The sequence below is a fragment of the Lactuca virosa genome, chromosome 1, assembly GCF_052849685.1.
Source record: "Lactuca virosa cultivar CGN04683 chromosome 1, Lactuca_virosa_CGN04683_v6, whole genome shotgun sequence".
In the NCBI taxonomy this organism is placed as follows: Eukaryota; Viridiplantae; Streptophyta; class Magnoliopsida; order Asterales; family Asteraceae; genus Lactuca; species Lactuca virosa.
In genome coordinates, this window is record NC_136426.1 from 145,208,466 (window position 1) to 145,231,756 (window position 23,291).

Sequence of the window (23,291 nt, forward strand, 5' to 3'; positions counted from 1 at the left end):
TTCCTTATAGCTGTAAGGTTTGTCCAGATTCACTAGTGTACTATCACTAATGAATGTATCCCCTTCTGTAGTAATATAAAAACCATAAAACTGGAGTGGAACACTAACCCTTTCGAAACGTCTAAGAGGCAAGGACTCGTCAATCGGTTCAACCATAATTTCCTCCTCAGGTTGAGCGCCAGTGTTAGAGGTTCCTTCATCGCTCGACTCTTGAAGCTCTTCAAGATCAATTTGCCTCCCACTGTCTCCTTGGCTTATGAGTTCTCGCTCTCGGAAAACCCCTCTCCTCGCAACGAACACAACATTGTCACTCGGTCTGTAGAAGAGATATCCAAAGGATTTATGTGGGTAGCCGATGAAAATACATCGCTCACTTCAAGGTTCGAGCTTGTCGTGATTCTCTTGTCTTACGAAGACCTCGCAACCCCAAACCTTGATATGTGCTAACGAGGGAGCCTTCCATGTCCACATTTTGTGAGGTGTTTTGGCAACCTTCTTCGTAGGGACTAAGTTAAGGATATGGGCGGCAGTCTCTAAGGCATACCCCCAGAATGAGATAGGTAGTGAAGAACGACTCATCATGGAACGAACCATGTCTAGCAAGGTTCGATTACACCTCTCAGCCACACCATTCAACTGTGGTGTCCTAGGTGGCGTCAATTGTGAAACTATTCCGCATTCCTTGAGGTAGTCGTGGAATTCAAGACTTAGGTACTCTCCACCTCGATCAGATCGAAGCATCTTGATTTTCCTGCCCAATTGATTCTCCACTTCTTGCTTGAACTCTTTGAACTTTTCAAAGGTTTCTTGCTTGTGTTTGATTAAGTAGATATACCCATATCTGCTGTAATCATCTGTGAAAGTCACATAGAAGCGGTTCGCATCCCTTATGGTGGATCTAAAGGGCCCACATACATCTGTATGCATGAGATCCAATAAACCCTCACCCCTCGCACAAGTGCCCGTGAAGGGTGACTTGGTCGTATTTCCAAGTAAACAAGACTCTCACACGTCATCATCCCTAAGGTTGAATGACTCCAACACTCCATCCTTTTGGAGTTGGGCTATGCGTTTCTTGTTGACATGTCCAAGACGACAATGCCAAAAGCATGCTTTATCCATACTATTGGAAGAATCCACACACAACACATCATTTCCTAAGTTATCTACAACCATCACAGTTTCATATATTCCATTACAAGGAAATGCTTCAAAATATAAAACATTATTAAGATAAGCACAAATAGAACCCTTTTCATTATCAGAAGAATATCTAAAACCTTGTCTATATAAACCATGAAATGAAATGATGTTTCTTGCCATATCTGGAGAATAGCAACAATTGTTTAAATTCAAATCTAATCCATTACTAAGCACTAAGGAATATACTCCAATCTTGGTGACAGGCAACGTTCTTCTGTTTCCCATGATCAGATTCATCCTTCCATGCTCCACATCCCTATTTCTTCTTAGTCCCTGCAAATCAGAACATATGTGAAAACCACATCCTGTATCAAGAACCCAAGAAGTAGCATGTGATAAACCATTAGATTTAATTGTGTAAATACCTGCGAAAGATGGCTTGATCTTCCCATCCTTGATGGCCTGCAGATATTCTGGGCAGCTTCTCTTCCAATGCCCTATCTTGTGGCAGTAGTGGCACTCTGCCTCCTTTGGGTTTGAGTTGGGTTTAGCAGAACCAACTTTGGTTCCACTAGAAGAGGTGCCATCTTGGGACTTTCCCTTGTGGTGGCCCCTTGAGGGAGCCTTCCTCTTCTTACCCTTCCATTGCCCTATTGCCAATACAGGGGCAGCATCGGGAGTTGGAGTTGATGCAACAGATTTGTCTTTGAGGTTGCTCTCAGCAGTCCTCAACAAGCCCTGAAGCTTGCTCAAAGATACCTCTTCCTTATTCATGTGGTAGGTCATGCGGAACTGGCTATAGCATGGATGCAATGAATGAAGGATGATATCAATTGCCAACTCTTCATCGAAGTTCACATTTAACTTCAGCAGGCGATCGACATATCTCTGCATCTTTTTCAGATGAGCGGTAAGGGACTCTCCATTACCCATTTTGGTAGTGATCATCGAAGTGATGATCTCGTACCTTTCTTGCCTAGCGCTCTGGTGGTAGCGTTCCAGCAGATCTTGATGCATCTCATAGGGGTATTGTCCTCATATGACTTCTGGAGTTCTGCAGTCATAGTCGCTAACAAGATGCAATGGAATTTCGTGGCATCACGCTTGTGGGCCTCATAGGCCGTGATCTCTTCAGCGGTAGCAGTGTCGATGTCAGTCTCCTTTAGCTTCTTATTGAGGACATATTCTTTGTCCTCGTAGTGAGTGACCATGCGAATGTTGCGGATCCGATTACTGAAATTGGTCCCATCAAAGATCACTTTCCCACACAAGTTCATGAGTGAGAACGAACCAGAGGAGTTTGAACCAGAAGCGTTGTTGTTTGCGTTCGAAATCTAAAAAAGAAAAAAGAACAAAGTTCATTAGAAACGAATTTCCCCAATTAATCACCCAAATGAGAAATTAGGGCTAGGAACCAAAAGCATTATTCACAAATTAGAAAAGGGATGTCGTAATCTAACAAGTAAATAATTTGAAGGCAAGTGAATGTCGATTCACTAATTCTTCACCTTGAAAAACGAAAAAAGATTAGGTTTTAAATGTATTGAAAAACTCCTAGATCTTTTGAGATTCATTGAACTTTTCAATGGCATGTTTAAATCTCGATATGCCCCTCTAGTTTGTGACTGGGATGCTGAGGATCACAAAGCGGGTGTGAATAACCATGCAAATGTACATGGTGTCCTCATTGTTAAAGTCACCTATTCGATGTGCCGGTTAACCACACACGCTCCATCAAACTATGACAAACAATGAGTCACCCTTTTCCACCTTTGCTTAGAACCCAATTAATGTGCCGGTTAACCACACACACTCCATTAATGTCTTAGCAAGGGTACAAAGTGTAATTTCATGGAATTGCATCAAATTCACTTTTGCCTAAAGTAACTAAGATTGGGAATTTGGTGAAAACATTTAGTTACCTTATATAGATTCATTATACTTTTAAATGAGGAAAGTTTTCCCTATCCTACCCGTTCGGCTAACGACCCTCCACCAATCAAGGAAGCGGTGGGTGAGAATGGACACCCATTAAAAGGCCATTTTATAGGCCATAACCTTATACCCCCTTATAGATTGGCTTCGTGAATGAGGCCTACTAACGGTAAGACTAACATTTAAGTTATACATATATATATATATATATATATATATATATATATATATATATATATATATATATATATTAATCTTATAATACTATAAAGTATAAGGTTGAATTTTAAAACTTGTAAAATTCTAAGGTTTGAAATTTAAATAGTTCAAATTAAACTTTTAATCACCAAGATTTAAATTTCAAAACTTGAGGACAAGTTTTGAACTTTTCAATCAAGGAAGCGGTGGGTGAGAATGGACACCCATTTTATAGGCCATAACCTTATACCCCCCTTATAGATTGGCTTCGTGAATGAGGCCTACTAACGGTAAGACAAACATTTAACTTATACATATATATATATATATATATATATATATATATATATATATATATATATTAATCTTATAATACTATAAAGTATAAGGTTGAATTTTAAAACTTGTAAAATTCTAAGGTTTGAAATTTAAATAGTTCAAATTAAACTTTTAATCACCAAGATTTAAATTTCAAAACTTGAGGAAAAGTTTTGAACTTTTCAAAACACAAAGGATCAAATAGCAAATAATATAAACTAACCAATTAATTTAATGATTATCTAAATTTGACCTAGTCAATATTACTTGCAAGATAATTCAACAATTAACTCAAATAATCAATTATTATCAAATAAGGAAATTATTATTTAAACAATTGGTAATTATCTTTTGTTTTGTTAAAGATATTGTCAAACAGGGTATAAAATTCGGATTTTATTAAACCAAAACGATTTAGGTAAGAATCCTTAAGCAAAACAACAAGAAATCCCGAAAATCACTCTGACAGATGCTCCAACACTTCCCCCCCCCCCCCCCCTCTCTTTAAGGTACGGCCACAAGGCCATTTCCCTTCACCATTTCTTCATCTTTTGTTCTTCTTCTCCAAGAAAGACTCTCAACTTCCCAACCCTAATTTCTCCCAAGTTGATTCTTGAAGTTTTGGTAAGTATTTTCTTCATCTCCTAGTGATTCTACACACTTCTATACTAGTTTCAATCCATTTACACACATTTCATGTGTTACCATTCATAGAATCTTCAAATCTTCAAAGTGTTCTTGGCTTGAAACTTTTCATCTACAGCCTTTCATTCATCAAGAAAACCACACCAAAGGTAAGTTCATACCCCTTCATTTTCGAGATTTCTAAGGTTTTTTTTTTTTTTTGGGGGGGGGGGGGGGGAAGAATACAAGTAAACTTTTAAAAATATACAAGTTATTATGAATATTTACTTATATGTTGTAAAAAAGTGCTAAATACTTGAAATAATGTTATTACCAAGCTTTATGAACATTTAGATGTAGATTTTGTTTAAAATACAAAACTATGAAACACAAATTTAAACATGCTATATTTTCTTAAGAAAAAGCCATAAACACAAAACTATAAAAACTATGATTTTTATGAATGTAATATGACTTTTTTAGCAAAGATGGTTATAACCAAGTTATTACACCATTTTTGTGGGATATAAACCAAAATATGTTATTTGGGACATATTTGCTTGAAACTAGTTAAAAATACCAACGATTTAGTTTTACAAAAAAAATTAAAAATCTATCGTTTTATGTAAAAATGGGCTTTTCTAACAAAAATGGTCATAACTAGGTTATGGCACCATCTTTGTGGGTCTTGACCAAAAATATGTTGTATAAAACATATAAAGTTAACTTGACCTAAAAATTACAAAAAGGTAAAAAAAAAAAAAAAAGTTTACATAACTATATTTCACTAATTGCCGTTTGTGACATTAAAAGTCAAAAACTAGAAAAAATGGACATTTTCATACTAAGGACTCACTTATTTGTGCTAGATGTAAAATACTTGTTATTTATGAATATCTAAGTATGCTATCCTCTCTCTCTCTCTCTCTATATATATATATATATATATATATATATATATATATATATATATATATATATATATATATATATATATATATATATATAGGTACAAAAATCAAATATTATAATTAACTATATAAGTATAGTTTAAGGATCATTAACATTATTGTAACATGTTGAGTAAAGTGCATAATTATATAAAGATATATATAATTATTTTATACTATTTTATTATCATGGAAAAGTGATAATTACACATACAAAGGTTTTCATTACAACAACACGTAAACTCACTGAATCAATATTTATGAGTCAAAGTCTTCATCATACCTATCAGGGTGCCTACAAAAGTCATGTATTATAACCAGAGTCTCCCGTAAGAGAGTGTGATACTTGTGTATAGATCTATATGGGACTGAAAATCTCGCACCTAAGTTGCTTGCAACAGCTACACCGACAGGTCTGGGGTGACATATGTCATACTATTCCGACGCCTGAAGAACGTCGTAACAGACCATCTATGTCTTTAGCACGGTTATAATAACTCGCATGGGGAAACAACGATACATTTAGTTTATGGGGAAACATTCATTCAAACGGTTTTATATAAATTAAAACTGCATATTACTATTTTAAGTATGGAAATACTTGTACATTTCGGTCTTAGGGTTTCTAAGACTACAACTCATTTTTAAGGAAAATATTGGATTTTCTGGAAACAAGCACTATCATTTTACAAGGAAAGGCTTACAATTCTTCATACAAACTCTTATGATCTCATCAACTTAAGTGTTGGCACTTTTTCAAAACTACTTGTATTCTCAGGAAATCACTAAAACATGTAACACAAGCTTTTGAGGATGGGACGCTAAGGTGTCAGGCAAATCTTTTTCTCATCATATTGTAATTGATTTTGAAACATGCAACTCTTACAACAATGTAACTTTTTCAATTATATATATGATGGTTGTGCTTGATTTGATCACTATTATTCATTATGTTATGATACAATACATGAAAGTCATCCACCCCTGGACGTTTCCGCCATCCTGGTTTGGGGGTGTGACAGATTGGTATCAGAGCATTGTTTATAGTGAGCTAAGTATATCAAACCATGTAAGATATACAACTATAAATACAATGGGGCTAAAACTCTCTAACTAAACATTTTTGCACAAGTATACTTTTAAAATATAATGATATTTTTATAAAAGTATAAGTACATACATACATACTAGAACGGAGTCATAACAAGAACAATACAAAAGTAAAAAGATAAGTTGAACACTACGATTAATCCTAGATAGTTATGTAATCATATCTGGGATAAATATTGCCTGATCAACTATATTTATGCGAGATATCACTAACATGTGTTTGGGAATAGTCGTGGTGAACAACGAGTCTAAAACTTACCAACACTCCATACAAAAAAACTCTAAGAACCAAACATAAAGTTTAAAATACTATAGGAGTATTTTATGATACTATAGAACCATACATCTAGACTCTTTATGTGTCTCTTATGCCTCTATTCTTGCACAGTAGACATAACAACCGTATAGTTGAGACGTTCTATTTCGATAATACTCGATTCATAACCATAATCGAGAACTTACCATCATTCCATCTTTGAACTTTATGGCAGAAGGATGCCACCACAGAGAACTACCAGAAGTGTCGTCAACACATCAACGACTCCACTGCCACTACCTCCACAGATGGACTCTGCTGTATTCCAAGCCGCCGTGACTTCCGCTGTGGTATCCGCCATGGCGCAAATTAGTACTAATGGTACGAATAGGAATGGGAACAGTACCAATAGTTCTAATCATGGCGAAAGCCATGGACACCCAAGAGGATGCTCCTACAAGGACTTCTCAAATTGCAAGCCCAATTCCTTCTATGGCAGCGGAGGCGTCATTACCCTGACGAGATGGTTCGAGAAGACAAAGTCAATATTCGAGATCTGTGCATGCCCGGAAGAAAGCAATGTCAAATTCGCAGCCTGCACTTTCGCTAACGGGGCCCTTTCCTGGTGGAATGGCCACGTCAAATCAATAACACTCCTGGTGGCTAACTCCATGAGCTGGGATGACTTAAAGATCATGATGTTGGAGCAATACTGCACGAGGGCGAAGTGAAGAAGCTGGAGCAAGAGCTCTGGAACCTCACAATGACAGGCTCCAATGTAGCAACCTATACTACCAGGTTCAGCGACTTGGTGGTACTATGTCCTGGGATAGTCACCCCGGAAAGCAAGAAGGTGGAGCGTTATATCTGGGGACTATCCCCCCGATTCAAGGGAATATGGTATATGCAATGTTGGGTTTTGAGCATTCTAACACTCCTATGGTGTACATGCAACCCTATAAACCTTGGATCTATGTTTTCTCTATTATACATGCAAATATTAGCTATTCCAAGGTTTCATCCTAACTAGCATATTATGAAGCACCTATACTACAAAGTTCTAGTTAGATGACATACCTTTTGATGTAGCTTGATGTCTTCAAGCTTTAAGAGCTTAGCCTCAATAGTGTGGAAGCCTCAAATGGAATCACAAATCACCAAAACACCTTGGAAGAACTTGAGAGAATATGTATGCACACTAAAATCGGCCCACTCTTATTTTCACACACTTGTTCCAATTTTGTGAGCCAAGGACCCCTTTATATATTATGGAGGATTAGGGTTACATCCATATAAACCCTAATACCCATGACCTTTCATTTACATAGGATCCATGGGTTAAAAGCTCCATGGACCATCCATGAAAGCTTAGCCCAACCTAAATGAACTTGACCCATTCCATATATATAAGAGTCCATATTTAATTAGTTCTTTTTGATCACTTAATTAATTCTAAATTAATTCTTGATCAATACTAATTAAATAATATGATTCCATATTAATATATTAGAACTTATAATATATTAATATAAATCATAAATATACTATTCTCAAAAGACTATCCATATAAATTGTGTCGGTGAAGTGCAACCCAAATGGACCATGCCGGGTCGGGTCAAGTACATACCAAATATAGTTATGGACTTAGACATTAATCGTAGCTCTTATTGAGTATGACTTCAAAACCTAACTGGCAATCGTAGCTCTTAAAGCCGCTGTCGAACTCTGACCTTGTCAATGACTTGTCCATTAGATAAGGGATCATATATTCCTCCATTCTAGATATCATATGCACCGAGACATGGATTATAATCATTCTCTCTGTCCCTTTGTTGTTTCCCGATTTTCGATTTACGATGACTGACTGATTGAACAAATCAAATCAGTCCTGGCTTGGCCAAGCACTCACATGTGTCATCGCTAAATCATCGAGGGGCCCACAGATATCGCTTTTATCCCAAAGGTAAAAGGAATGGATAAACTTCGACTCATATGGATTGTTCTACTACTTGTTGAATCATACACAAAGGCACATTTTATAACATCGAGTTACCAATGCGTTTTCGTGCAATCAATGTATAACCAACTCATAGTAACAACTCATATCTCTAGGTTTTAAGAATATAAGATATTATGTTCTCATGATCACTCGTGATAAAATCCATGAAGTGATTCAAATGAGCGTGGGTTGAATCCAATACTCAGAACTTATGAGCACTCATGAGTGTTGTAGCACCACTTTGTCCACCAACTTGGACCTCTACAAACCAACCCATGACAGTCTTGATTCATATCTACTTCCAATATATGACCGACTGTGGATGGTTTGAATAACTTAGTCATTCAGGAAGAGCGACTTAGTTATTCTGGAAGTCAAAACATGCAAAGTGAAACACAAGAATAAATGAATCAAATATGGTATCAAACCCTATGAATATAAATAAACACTTTTATTTATCACCATACTGATTACTCATTATTCATTGTTTCGGTTTTATCAACTTTATACTTGAATTAAAAACACTAGTTGTCCCATGCTCCAAGCATGTACACTATGTTTTTCTTAAACAATAGCTTTGCCATACACCAAGTATGCACTCTATGTTTGTCTATGATCCTTACTTTGTGAAATAAACCAATTGAACATAATTTCAATGATTCTAATTTCACACTCCCAAATCCTTATCGAAAAATGTGAGAATTTCAAATTCCTATCATTTATCGAAATCTGTTTAGATTTTAAACTTATATGCACTGACCCTCCTGTAATGAATATGTACAAAGTCACAAAGACTTGTCAACAGTCATTATAAGGTATTCCAATGGAGATCAACTCCATGGAAACTAAGTCTCATATTCAAAGTACATTGCTTTGGACATGCTTCTTGCATTAAGTTTTCTAATCTTACACAGATAACTTCCACCTGTGGAGACAACTCCATATTCTCATTTTGACTATCACTTCTGAATAAGAGATGCCTCTTTTCAGAATATGTCAATATGGTCCTTCCAAAATTAGCACTATACTTCCAACTGTCCCTGAGCAACCAATCTTTGGTAAACCTCAGATTGTCCTCGACAATTGCTTAATCATTTTAGTCATATCCAATTCTAGACCTTTTCCCTTCTTAATGCCTCTGGGCATTTGGAAAAATTTAGAAATGACAAATATTATAGCACATGCAATCGATCCTGTACCCAAAGCAAATGGTACACGATTCATGATGTCTCACATAAAGACATGATTCTAGACCAGTCTTTTGCTACAATATTTTTATTTGTCATGTTTTCAAAATTTGACTATGAAGAGGGATGCCGTAATCATAATCGAATTTTGAGAACGCAATATATAGAATTTCCTTAAGTTGAACCAATCCAACATGAAATTCATATATATATTCTTGACTAAAGATGATTAAGGTCTCAATCTAAGCCTTTAGAACTGAAATGAAGTATATCCTCTCCCTTAATTATAGCAAAACAACTTTTTCAATCCCTGCAGCCTCACGAATTGAAACTTTTGTTTTCTATAATTAACATTGCTAACTTGCAACACTAACAATAATTATCATGCTCCCACTAACATGATGATTATTAGCATAACATTTATGCTCCCACTAGCTTTGACATGTACTCAGAAATCAGCTGGACTTCTAGAAATCAATACTTTATTGACTTTCTTACCAAAGTTCAGATTTCTGATACAAGATGCTTTGATAAAACTTTATCAAAATCATACACCTTTCCTTAGATAGCATGCATGTGTGTCTAAACAATTCCAGAACAATGAAAAGGGATGTCATAATCATAGTCTCAATTGTTTAGACCTTTTGCCATCTGCTTCAAATCTACTTGGTGGAAGTGTTTCCTCACCATCATTTTCATGAATCGGAGAGAAACCTGATGACCCTTAGATTTTATGGTGTATGTGTTCTTATCCATGTGAATCGTCAAAACCATAGTCACAAGACAAGGATAATGACAAATGCAAACTCATATGGACTGAACTTATGCAATCTTAACTTCTTGCCACCTGGCAGTACAGGGCCTGCCATTGCTTCCAAGTTGTTATGCAACCAATTGAGAACTTTCAGAACTCCTATGCAAAGCCAACTTTAACTGGAATGGGCACAGAATATGTCAACACGATAGGTTATAAACCTCAAGTCGTGTGCTAGTGAAGAACCTCAGGTTTTATTCTTGATTAGTTCTTGAAATTCTTTTTAGGATCTTTAAGACTCCCACTATCCTCTTGACATATAAGACTATCTGGCCAAATATTCAAGAGATAGTGTGGATTCTTTATCAAGACAAACACTTCACACAATTGGCCTTAGTTGGTCTTTGTTTTATCCAAAACATCACAACTTACCAATTTCAAATGTACAAGAGTAGGACACTTTTACTCTTACATTTGACAAGTGTTTTAAACCTTTCTTTAAGATATGTCACTCAAGTTAAAATCTTGGAGTATGACTCTAAGAATTGTTTTGGAATGAAGTATGACTCATCTTCCTGATCTAACCATTTCAAAAATTCATGACTCCTCTTCTTAGTCATAAGAATGCACTAAGATGACCTTTAGAGGACTAATTGTGATATGATTTCTAAATCATTAAGATGATCACAAACATGATACTAAAGTACTCTCCCATCTTTTCAGATTTGAGAAACTTTTATCTTTCTGCCTAATTTGATTCTTCCCATTCGTTCTGCCATACATTGAGACTTTTCCAATGTTTCAGAATTATACTTAAACTCTTAAGTATAACCATATTTACTAAACTTTAGTAAATCAAATAGTCTTAATGAGCTTTGTGGTGGACATGACCAGTGCACAAGAATGTGTACTCGATCCCATTAGTCCTTCACTTGACTCACACATCCATGTGAACAAGTAATTAGTCTTGATTTTCCAATGCTTGAAAGTTCTCATTCATCATACTATTCAACTTGCATGATTCTAAGTTTCGGTCCAATTGAAACTTGGGCGATGAGGAACTTTCCTGATTTGGTAAATTTAGACACTACCACAAATGAAAGAATCAAATCCATTTTCCAATATTGTTGTCAGTGGAATCATATAAGCAACAATTTTCCACAAATGCCATTGTAAGGATACTTCAAATAAATAAAATTAAACAATTTTATTTTATTTTAAAACTTTGCGGAAAAACTTATCCTTACAATCCACATGGAAAATTGTTGTTATCTATTCCTTAGCAATATATCATAACTTCTTAAGCAACTGCTCAAAATTCTGATGCGATCGAAATCTACCTTCGCGATCAGAATCAACATATACTTCCTTTAAGATTTCTCTCTATTCTTTGATTCTTAAAACATCAACATGTGACCCAGTCACATCATGTAATGAGGATCTCATAATAGAACTTAACAAAGTTAGATAATGGGCTCTACCTGATGTAGAGTCAAACTTATTGACTTTAACATCCTTAGGTAAATTTGGCAGCTTTGCAATCAACGCCCCTTCCTTTGGCAAAATAAACATATGGACCCTTTGGTAATGGGACTATCTCAGACTTAGCCTTTCTCTTTACCATTTGGTCAACCGGGTTGACTATGGCCAATCCCTTTCCATTGGGAAGAGAATGCTTTTTCTGGATTTCCAGTGTCACCATTGTCACTGTCCATAAAGTTTTTGGGAAGTTGATCTTCTAATCAAATTTGCTTCACTATCGTTCCAAATCATTGCTGATTCAGCAGCACCAAGCAAATAGATATGATCATTAAGGTTCATGTCATAGTCTGTATCATATTAGCCCCAAAGGAACTCACTGTGTGACTTAGAAAGTGATTGAACATCCAACTTTCTCATGACTTTGAAACCCAACTCTCCCGGCTTGTCAATATGTGACTTCATCTCTAAGATGTGATCACACATAGACCTTGCTTGCCATTAGGGCTTGAGTGACCTTGAACTTGTGGGTTAGGGAGAATAATTGGAGGAGGTGGAGGAAGTAAAGTTCCAAGAGATTTGGGAAGATCATAGATGTCTGAACTCGACATCTTTTGGGAGATATTCAAGATATTTTATCTAAAGTCCTTAATATAACACCCAATATGAAATATTAAGGCTAGGATCCAACAACCTATTTATAACTGGAAGAGGGATGCCGTAATCCGAATTATAAAATAGTTGAAGGTAGGTAAATGACGATTTACCAATTTCCACCATGAAAAACGAAATAATTTAATTAGGTTTTTTACTTGGATTTGAAACTCCTAGATCTTTTGAGATTCATTGAACTTTTCAATGGCATGTTTCAATCTCGAGTGTGCCCTTCAGGTTTTGTGACTGGAATGCCGACGATCACAAAACAAGGTGTGAAGTAACCATGCAAATATACTTGGTACCCTTAATATTTACCCCTCAATCGATGTGCCAGTTAACCACACGAGCTCCACCGATACTATGATAAATATTAAGTTACCCTTTGCCTACTTTGTTAAATCCAGGTTAGTGTGCCGGTTAACCACACACGCTCCACTAACGGTTTAAACAAAGTGCAAAGTGTAATTTCATGGATTAGCACCTTATTCACATTTTCCTAAGTAACTAAGATTGGGAATTAATAAAAGGTTTAGTTACTTAGTATTTATCATTAATACTTTTAATGAAGGGAGAATTATAGTCCTTGTCCTACCTGTTCGGCTAACGACCCTCCACCAGTCAAGGAAGCGGTGGGTGAGAGTGGACACCCATTAAGCTGTCATTTTATAGGCAACAACCTTATACCCCCCTTATAGACCGGCTTCGTGAATGAGGCCTACTAATGGTAAGACGACTTGCTCTTATACATATAATATATTAAACTTTTAATATTATAATAGTATAAGGGTGTATTTTAGACATTTAAAATACTTGATGGTTTAATCTATTAATTAAACTAGACTTTTAATTTAATTAAACTCAAACCATATATTTATGGATTAATAATACTCTTTTAATTAAACGCTTTAATTAACTATTAATAAAGTCCATAAGAGTTAATTTGAACTATTCAACAAAACATCATAATTCCAATTATTAAACTCAAAATTAAAACCATTTAATTAATTGTTTAAGTTATGAACCCAAGAGTTTTAGAATTCAATTCTTTTTTTCATAAATTTTTTTTCTCAAATTCCAAAACTTGAGGGCAAGTTTTGTAATTCTTGAAAACCTTTGGATTCCATAACTTATGGAATTAATGGTGTTTTATGATGAAACTTTCCATGTTCCATAACTTAAGAACAAGTTATGGAATTCTTTAAAACATTAACACCAAATTTTGTAACTCCATAAAAACTTTGAATCGATTTTTTTTTTTTTAAAAAAAACTTTCATATCCATAACTTATGGAAGTTTCAAAAACCCATAAGATCACAACTTTAAAAAAAAATTTTGAGCTCCAAAATTTTATGACAAAATTTGTAACTCCTTAAAACATTTACATCAAACTTTTAAAACTAATAAAATAATCATATCATTTTATCTTTTACTAAATTTGACCTAATTCAGCTCATATAACAAATGATTCAAATTTTACAAATAATTCGTTTTTCACAAAACAAGTAATTATCTTAAAATTTGACAAACGTCATGTTTTTTTTCCTTTTTTTCCAACTTGAAAATAAAACATTTGCATCAATATAACAGAAAACAACCCATGGCTCTGATACCACTGTTGGGTTTTGAGCATTCTAACACTCCTATGGTGTACATGCAACCCTATAAACCTTGGATCTATGTTTTCTCTATTATACATGCAAATATTAACTATTCCAAGGTTTCATCCTAACTAGCATATTATGAAGCACCTATACTACAAAGTTCTAGTTAGATGACATACCTTTTGATGTAGCTTGATGTCTTCAAGCTTTAAGAGCTTAGCTCCAATAGTGTGGAAGCCTCAAATGGAATCACAAATCACCAAAACACCTTGGAAGAACCTGAGAGAATATGTATGCACACTAAAATCGGCCCACTCTTATTTTCACACACTTGTTCCAATTTTGTGAGCCAAGGACCCCTTTATATATTATGGAGGATTAGGGTTACATCCATGTAAACCCTAATACCCATGACCTTTCATTTACATAGGATCCATGGGTTAAAATCTCCATGGACCATCCATGAAAGCTTATCCCAACCTAAATGAACTTGGCCCATTCCATATATATAAGAGTCCATATTTAATTAGTTCTTTTTGATCACTTAATTAATTCTAAATTAATTCTTGATCAATACTAATTAAATAATATGATTCCATATTAATATATTAGAACTTATAATATATTAATATAAATCATAAATATACTATTCTCAAAAGACTATCCATATAAATTGTGTCGGTGAAGTGCAACCCAAATGGACCATGCAGGGTCGGGTCAAGTACATACCAAATATAGTTATGGACTTAGACATTAATCCAACATGCAAACCCATCCACCTTTGACAGTGTCAAATGCTTAGCAAAAACACTTGTGGATCATGGAGTCCGCCAAGGCACTATGGCACCCACCCCCGATCAGACAAAACGAGGAGATAACAAAAGAAAATTTTGGAACCAGAAGGAGGTCCAACCAATGCAAGAGCCCGCAAAAAGACAACAAATCGTGGCAGTCCACGCTGCCACTGTCCCTGCCGCCCCAGCACCAACGAAACAATATGATGGGATCCTACCCAAATGCAGCAAGTGCAACTTCCACCACAATGGATCTTGCCGGGAAATGCATTGCAGCAACTGCAACAAAAAGGGGCATACCACCCATTTCTGTAAGGCGCCAGCCCAACAGGCCACCCAAGCCACAAATGTTGGGGTGAGCCAAGCATGATATAGATGCGGGGAAATGGGGCAATTTAGGAGAGAGTGCCCAAAAGCCAATAACAGAAATGACGGAGGCATGGGAAGAGTCCTAACGATGGGGCACGAAGAGGCGATAAAAGACCCCGCGGTGGTTACCGGTATGTTTCTTCTCAATAACACATATGCATGCATACTTTTTGATAGCGGTGCGGAGAGGAGTTTCGTGAGTCATAAGTTCGAACATTTCCTCAAACAAAAACCTCAAACACTTAACGAAATATTTACCGTAGAAATGGCTAACGGGAAACTGAAACCACAAACGAAATATACATAGGATGCACTCTAACTCTAAACAACCATTCCTTCCAAATCGACCTAATGTCGATTACAATAAGGAGCTTTGACGTTATCATTGGTATGGACTGGTTAAGTCCTCACCATGCCAATATCATGTGTTACAAAAATGTCGTTCGTCTTAACCTATCGAGTAACAAAACCCTCGTCATCTACGGTGACAAACCCGACACAAACCTCCAAATCATCTCTTGCATCAAGGCTCAGAACTATCTACGCAAGAAGTACCACGCGTTCCTAGCTCACGTTGTTGACGAGAAGAGAGAAGTGAAAGACATCAAGGATATTCCATAGGTCTGTAACTTTCTCGACGTATTCCCAGAAGACCTTCCGGGAGTACCACTCGGACGACAAGTCGAGTTCAGAATCGATTTGATTCCAGGAGCTACCCCCATAGCCAAATCACCGTACCAATTGGCCCCAGCCGAAATACAGGAATTGTCCAGTCAACTGAACTAACTGCTGAGCAAAGGCTTCATCAGACCAAGCTTCTCACCTTGGGGAGCACCAGTTCTGTTCGTAAAGAAGAAAGACAGATCGTTCTGTATGTGCATTGACTATCGGGAGTTAAACAAACTCACCATCAAAAACCGATATCCCCTACCCCGAATCGACGACCTGTTCGACCAACTTCAGGGGGCGAGCTACTTCTCGAAAATCGACCTGAGGTCGGGGTACCATCAGCTGCGAGTCCATGAGGAAGATATCTCTAAAATGGCATTTAGGACTCGCTACGGTCACTATGAGTTCGTAGTGATGCCCTTCGGATTGACTAATGCGCCCGCGGTGTTCATGGACCTCATGAACCGTATATCTCGTCCTTACTTAGATAAATTCATGATAGTATTCATCGATGACATACTAATTCATTCACGAAGTAAGGAAGAGCATAGTCAACACCTACGACAAGTCTTGGAGACGTTAAGGACAGAGAAGCTATATGCGAAGTTTTCGAAATGCGAATTCTGGATTCGAAGGGTGGACTTCTTGGGACACGTGGTCAGCAAGGAAGGGATACATGTGGATCCCTCCAAAATCAAAGCAATCGAGAACTGGAAGCACCAAGGTCACCGACGGAAATCCGTCAGTTCTTAGGCCTTGTTGGCTACTACAGGAGGTTCATACAAAATTTTCCAAGATCGCAAAGCCACTCACTACCTTGACTCAGAAAGGAGTGACCTTCAACTGGGAGAATAAAGAAGAAACTGCCTTCCAAACGCTAAAACAAGCCCTATGAATTGCTCCGATCTTGTCTCTTCCAGAAGGAACGGAAGACTTTGTGGTCTACTGCGATGCGTCCAAGCAAGGTCTAGGTTGTGTGTTCATGCAGCGAGGAAAGGTCATTGCCTATGCCTCAAGACAACTTAAGACTCACGAGGTCAATTACACCACACATGACCTCGAATTGGGAGCAGTAGTATTTTCCCTAAAGATCTTAAGACACTACCTTAATGGTACAAAGTATACAATCTTCACTGAAAATAAGAATCTCCAGCACATTCTTAATCAAAAGGAGCTCAACATGAGGCAACAACGATGGGTAGAGCTGCTAAATGACTACGAATGCGAAATTCATTATTATCCATGCTAAGCCAACGTAGTAGCAGATGCCCTAAGTAGAAAAGAATATTCGGGCCGCCGAGTAAAATCATTGACCATCACCATCCATTCACACCTGTCTACGCAGATCAAGGAGGCGCAGTTTGAGGCTTTAAAACCTGAGAATGTCGCCAGTGAGGCCTTGCGAGGAATGGATTAAAACATTTAGGTCAAGGGTGATGGGGCTTATTATCTCCTGAATCAAATCTGGACACCAAAATTTGTTGGGTACAGAGACGTTATCATGAGCGAGGCTCACAAGACCAAATACTCCGTTCACCCTGGGATAAGATGTATCTAGACCTCAAGAAACTCTATTGGTGGCCAAACATGAAGGCAGAAATTGCTACCTATGTGGGTAAGTGCTTGACTTGCGCCAAAGTCAAGGTAGAATACCAGAACCCTCGGGTTTGCTACAGCAACTGGATATACCCGAGTGGAAGTGGGAGCGGATAACCATGGATTTCATAACTAAATTGCCCAAGACAACTGGTGGACTCGACACCATATGGGTAATTGTCTAAAGGTTAACCAAATCCGCGCACTTCCTGCCAATAAAAGAGACAGACAAGATGGAAAAACTAACGAGGACGTACATCAAGGAGATTGTACGACTGCATGGTGTACCAATATCCATTATCTCAGATAGAGATAGCAGGTTTACCTCGCGATTTTGCCAAACGCTAAAAAAGTCTTTGGGAACCCGACTTGACATGAGTACAACCTACCACCCACAAACCGACGGGAAGAGTGAGAGAACTATTCAAATGTTGGAAGATATGTTGAGAGCTTGTATGATCGACTTCGGTAAAGCTTGGGATACCCACTTACCCCTCATCGAGTTCTCATACAACAATAGTTATCACACTAGCATCAAAGTTGCTCCATTTCAAGCCGTCTATGGGCGCAAGTGCATATCACCTCTGTGTTGCGCTGAGGTGGGTGACACTCAGCTAGCAAGAGGGCAAGTACCTAACAACATTATCACTGTTCCGGAGATCATATGAGAAACCACAGAGAAGATCGTTCAAATTCGTGAACGATCGAAAGCATCTTGGGACCGATAAAAGAGTTATGCGGATAAAAGACGAAAGCCCTTGGAGTTCTAGGTTGGTGACCGCGTTCTATTGAAGGTCTCATCCTGGGAGGGAATGATACATTTTGGAAAACATGGGAAACTGAATCCAAGGTATATCAGGCCATTCGAGATCCTCGCTAGGATTGGCCCGGTGGCTTACAGACTTCAACTACCGCAGGAACTCCGTAATGTACACGCCACCTTCCATGTGTCCAACTTGAAGAAGTGTCTTTCCGACGAGACTCTTGTCATTCCACTTGAAACAATTGAGGAAAACGAGAGTCTCCACTTCGTCGAGGAACCTGTGGAAATCATGGACAGGGAAGTCAAGAGGACAAAGCAAAGTCGCATACCTATAGTGAAGGTCTGTTGGAACGCCAAGCGATGACCCGAATTTACTTAGGAACGTGAGGACCAGATGAAACAAAAATACCCACATCTTTTCCCCAATCCTTGAGGACCCACTCAGAATGCTAATTTCGGGACGAAATTCCTTCTAACGGGGGGATGATGTGACAACTTTCAATTTTAGGCCAAACAAAGTCAACAAGTCAACTCAACTAGTATTAGGATTTTAGGATAAGCGCTATGTTTCCTACTGTTCCTAAATGTACTACTTACAATTATAATACAAAGTATCTCTCGGGATTGCCAATTATCAAATATAAACCCTAATTGGGGTTAGTAACGTAACAACTTGATAATTCAGCTATATATTATTTGGGAATAAATAATATTTGTAACAAAAATATAGTGGAGTTCATAAAACTAACATTATGAGGCAAATTCATAACAAATGCGACAAACACAACTTATTGGTGAATTCATCACCAAATGCGACAAAGTTTATGCCCGTCTAAACACCAAATCTTAACGAAACAAACTTAACAATTCAACCTAACTATTCATGTAACGTATTATTATTTGATAACAATGTTGTTATAATAAATCTGAATTTTTATAATTCAGATTAAATATTTTATACATAAGCATTTAGCTATCATACAACCTCCATGGTTTTGTGAACACATGTTGTATTTAAAATATCCGTTCACTCAGTGTTTTGAGTCGGCGAGCCAAGCTGGACTGCTTCGATATAACTATTTGGAAGATCGTGATCTATACGTTACCGGCGATTTGTATGACAACAATGTCGTCACTCCGGCTATGATTGTCGTTCCTCGTCGCACTGTCTCGGAATCGGAAGTTACAACATTTGAAATCGGAATTGGCTTCAATCGACATCGACATCTTCAGAAATTGAAATCGGAATTTATTGATCGGAATTTCAGTCTAAATCGCAAGTCTCAACTTCTGATTTCACAATCGGGATAAGTTTGTTCGGAAATCATTCATCGAAATCGGACTTTCACAGGAAATCATCAATCGGTTTGTAGTTGGATGTCGCATGAATTTCCGTTCTCACAAGTTTATTTTCGTCAATCTTTCCATCAAACCGACCGCTGCTTTTTGGCTTGTGATTAATTAAATCGATTCCCAAACATTTTCAAGGAAAAAAAACCTTGGGCAGTTTCAAAGGAAGAAAAGATGCTTCTCAAGATTCTCTGTGTTGATTTCTAGATCCTTATGAGATATTAGATTTGATGGTTGATGTTTCAATGGAAGAAGATGAAGTTCTAAGAAGCTATTTTTGTTACCCACCAAGTGTTTGATAAAATGTCCAAACCAGTTTTTCTCTTGTTGCAGCTTTATTTTTCAAGATAATGTAGTTTGGTTAGTTTGGATGCTCCTTGTGCACACCAACAGTGTGTTGGTGTGCCATTTCCTTCCCTTCCTTGTTAAATATTGCTTCATAGCTTAAGCTGCATCTCGAGGCTTGTTCTCTTGTATGGCTTCTTCTTCTGCAAGTTCGAGTGATATTTGTCTGTGCCCGTTCAGAAGCTTCCATTGTTGTCCAAATGGAAAAGTAGGAAGTAAGGGGATTGGCCGTATGATTCCCCACATCAAAAGGCATCATCTATCTCCTGAAGATCGTAAATGTGTTTTGCGTGAAGCTCTTTCTGGTGATGTTGGTTTATTTATGGCAGTGGAAGAAACTGTGAAGGCCTTTGGTCAATGGATGTGTAGGAAGTGTATGGCTTTGCATGCTTTTAGCCGTTATTGTCATCACCCATATGGTTGTGCGAGGTTTCTTACAGAGGCTGACGGCGCAAGTTGTTGCATTGTCGGTATTCTAAAGCCGTCTACTAAAGAGTCAATGACAAATGCTCTTGGAGGTTTGGTTTTTGATGTTGGGCTCCTTGATCGTGTTTTTAAAGAGCCTATCACTACTGTCAAGAATATCCCCCATATTTTCCGCCTTGCTTTCTCTCAGGCTTTGAAAACTGCTCTTTAAAAGGTGATTGCCCAACATGGCTTGGTTGATGCATGGATTTGTTTGTTACCTCTTCCTCATTGCACACTGCATGTGTTTAGGCCTAAAAATAGACAAGTATGTAGGTCTGGAAATAGAAAATCCTTACAGCAAAGCTCCATCCTGAAGTCCTTGGATACATGGGGGAAAGAGGATGGTATCAGGAAGTCAGTTCAAAATATGTTAGACAATCCCGAGGTTGGGGCTATGAGACAGGGTGGAGGCATCCTTCAGAAGGAGTCTACATCAAGTAACACCAATATCAGGCAGTGTCTCCGTAAGGTTGTGGATGGGCACTTTACCGCAGTAGTGAAAGTGTTATGCTCATCGGGTGTTGCGCCATATAATGGTGATACTTTTAAAGCTTTGGAGGACAAATACCCTTTCGGGCCACCCCCATCCATGCCGAGCCCCATAATTTTTGAACCTCACCTTGTAGCAGACTTTGACTGTGTATTTGGTTGCATCAAATCCTTCCCTAAAGGAACTTCTTGCGGGAGAGATGGCCTGAGGGATCAACACTTACTGGATGCCCTTTGTGGAGAAGGGTCTGCTATTGCCACAGATCTCATACGTGTTATCACTTTAGTGGTTAATTTATGGTTAGCGGGAAGATGTCCGACCATTTTGGCAGAGTATGTTGCATCCGCTCTTCTCACGCCTCTGCTTAAACCTGTCAACGGGATTCTTCCAATTGCAGTAGGAATTATATGGAGACGTCTGGTTTCCAAGGTTACCATGAAAGGTGTGGGTAAAGAAATAGCCAAGTACCTTAATTGTTTTTAGTTCGGGGTTGGTGTGTTCGGGGGTGCTGAGGTCGTGTTAGACAGTGCCAATAGGGTGTTGAGTGAACACCATGCTGATGGGTCTCTTGTAATGCTGACAGTGGATTTCTCGAATACCTTTAACCTGGTGGATAGATCAGCCTTACTCCATGAGGTTAAGAGGATGTGCCCTTCTATTTCTTTGTGGGTAAATTTCTTGTACGGACAAGCAACTAGACTTTATATTGGAGACCAACATATATGGTATGCCATTGGGGTGCAACAAGGCGACCCCTTGGGCCCCCTTCTTTTTGCCCTCGTTTTACACCCGCTTGTGCACAAGATTAGAGACAATTGTAAGCTCCTTCTCCTTGCGTGGTATCTATATGATGGGACTGTCATTGGGGATTTAGAGGAGGTGGCTAGAGTGTTGAACATTATTCGATTGAATGGTCCAAGCTTGGGTCTTGAGTTGAACATCAAGAAAATGGAGATTTTTTGGCCCTCCTGTGATGGTAGGAAGCTTCGTGCCGATTTATTCCCAATGGATATAGGGATACCTTCTTTGGGGGTGAAGCTCCTTGGGGGGGGGGGGGCTGTTAGCAGAGACGCAGGGTTTATTAGCAGGCTGTCCATGAAGAGAGCGGTCAATGTTGTTGATTTGATGGGTCTTCTTCCACAACTATGTGACCCGCAGAGTGAGCTCCTTTTTCTTCGATCATGTATGGGCATTGCAAAACTTTTCTTTGGTTTAAGGACATGTCAGCCGGTGCACATAGAAGATGCAGCTTTGTTCTTTGACAAAGGATTGCGCAGGTCTATCGAGGGTGTGGTGGTATGTGGAGGCCCCTTCTTTGGATACATTCAGTGGCATTTGGCTTCCTTACCTATTCGTTTCGGTGGTTTGGGTTTGTACTCGGCATATGAGGTTTCCTCCTAAGCATTTGTAGCCTTGAGGGCCCAATCTTGGGCATTACAAGACCACATCTAACGTGACAGTGGCATATGTGGTATGGACTCTGATTACCTATGTGATATGACTTGTCTTCACGATACGATTTCGGGATTCGACTGTAGCGGTTTCACTAATATTGATACCCCCCAACAATCCCAAAAAGCATTGGTGTGTGCCCTTTTTAGCAAAATCGTCAAAGATATGGAAGTCGACTTCGACATGAATGTTAGACAAAAAGCAGTCTTTGAGTGTCTTCGGGCACCTCATGCTCAGGATTTTCTGCTAACTATCCCTATTGATGGCCTTGGCCAGCATATGTCTCATGTGGAGTACCGAACTATCCTTTATTACCGCCTCATGATTCCTCTATTCCCAATTGACGAGATATGCCCAGTTTGCCGCAAGGCATGTTTGGATACCTTTGGGGAACATGTGGTTCATTGTAGAGAGCTCCCTGTTTTCAAGTACAGACATGATGTGCTTAGGGATGTTCTCTTTGATGTCTGTCGGCTTGTCGGTATTTCTGCGAAGAAAGAAGCGCCAGCGAACTTTTTGACGGACCCGCAGGATGGAAGATCCACACTTAGACCGACTGACATTTTGGTCTCTGGATGGGTAGGAGGGAAGCACGCGTGTGTGGATCTTACTGGAAGAGCGGGGTTTTCACAGCAGGGCATGCCGCTTTGAAAGCCGTTGCGTGCAAAGTTGCAAAGCGCGAGCATGCATGTATAGAAAATCAACATGTGTTTGTGCCTTTTGCATTTGATACATTTGGTTTTCTCGCACCAGAGGCGGTGGAGCTCTTTAATAGAGTCCAACG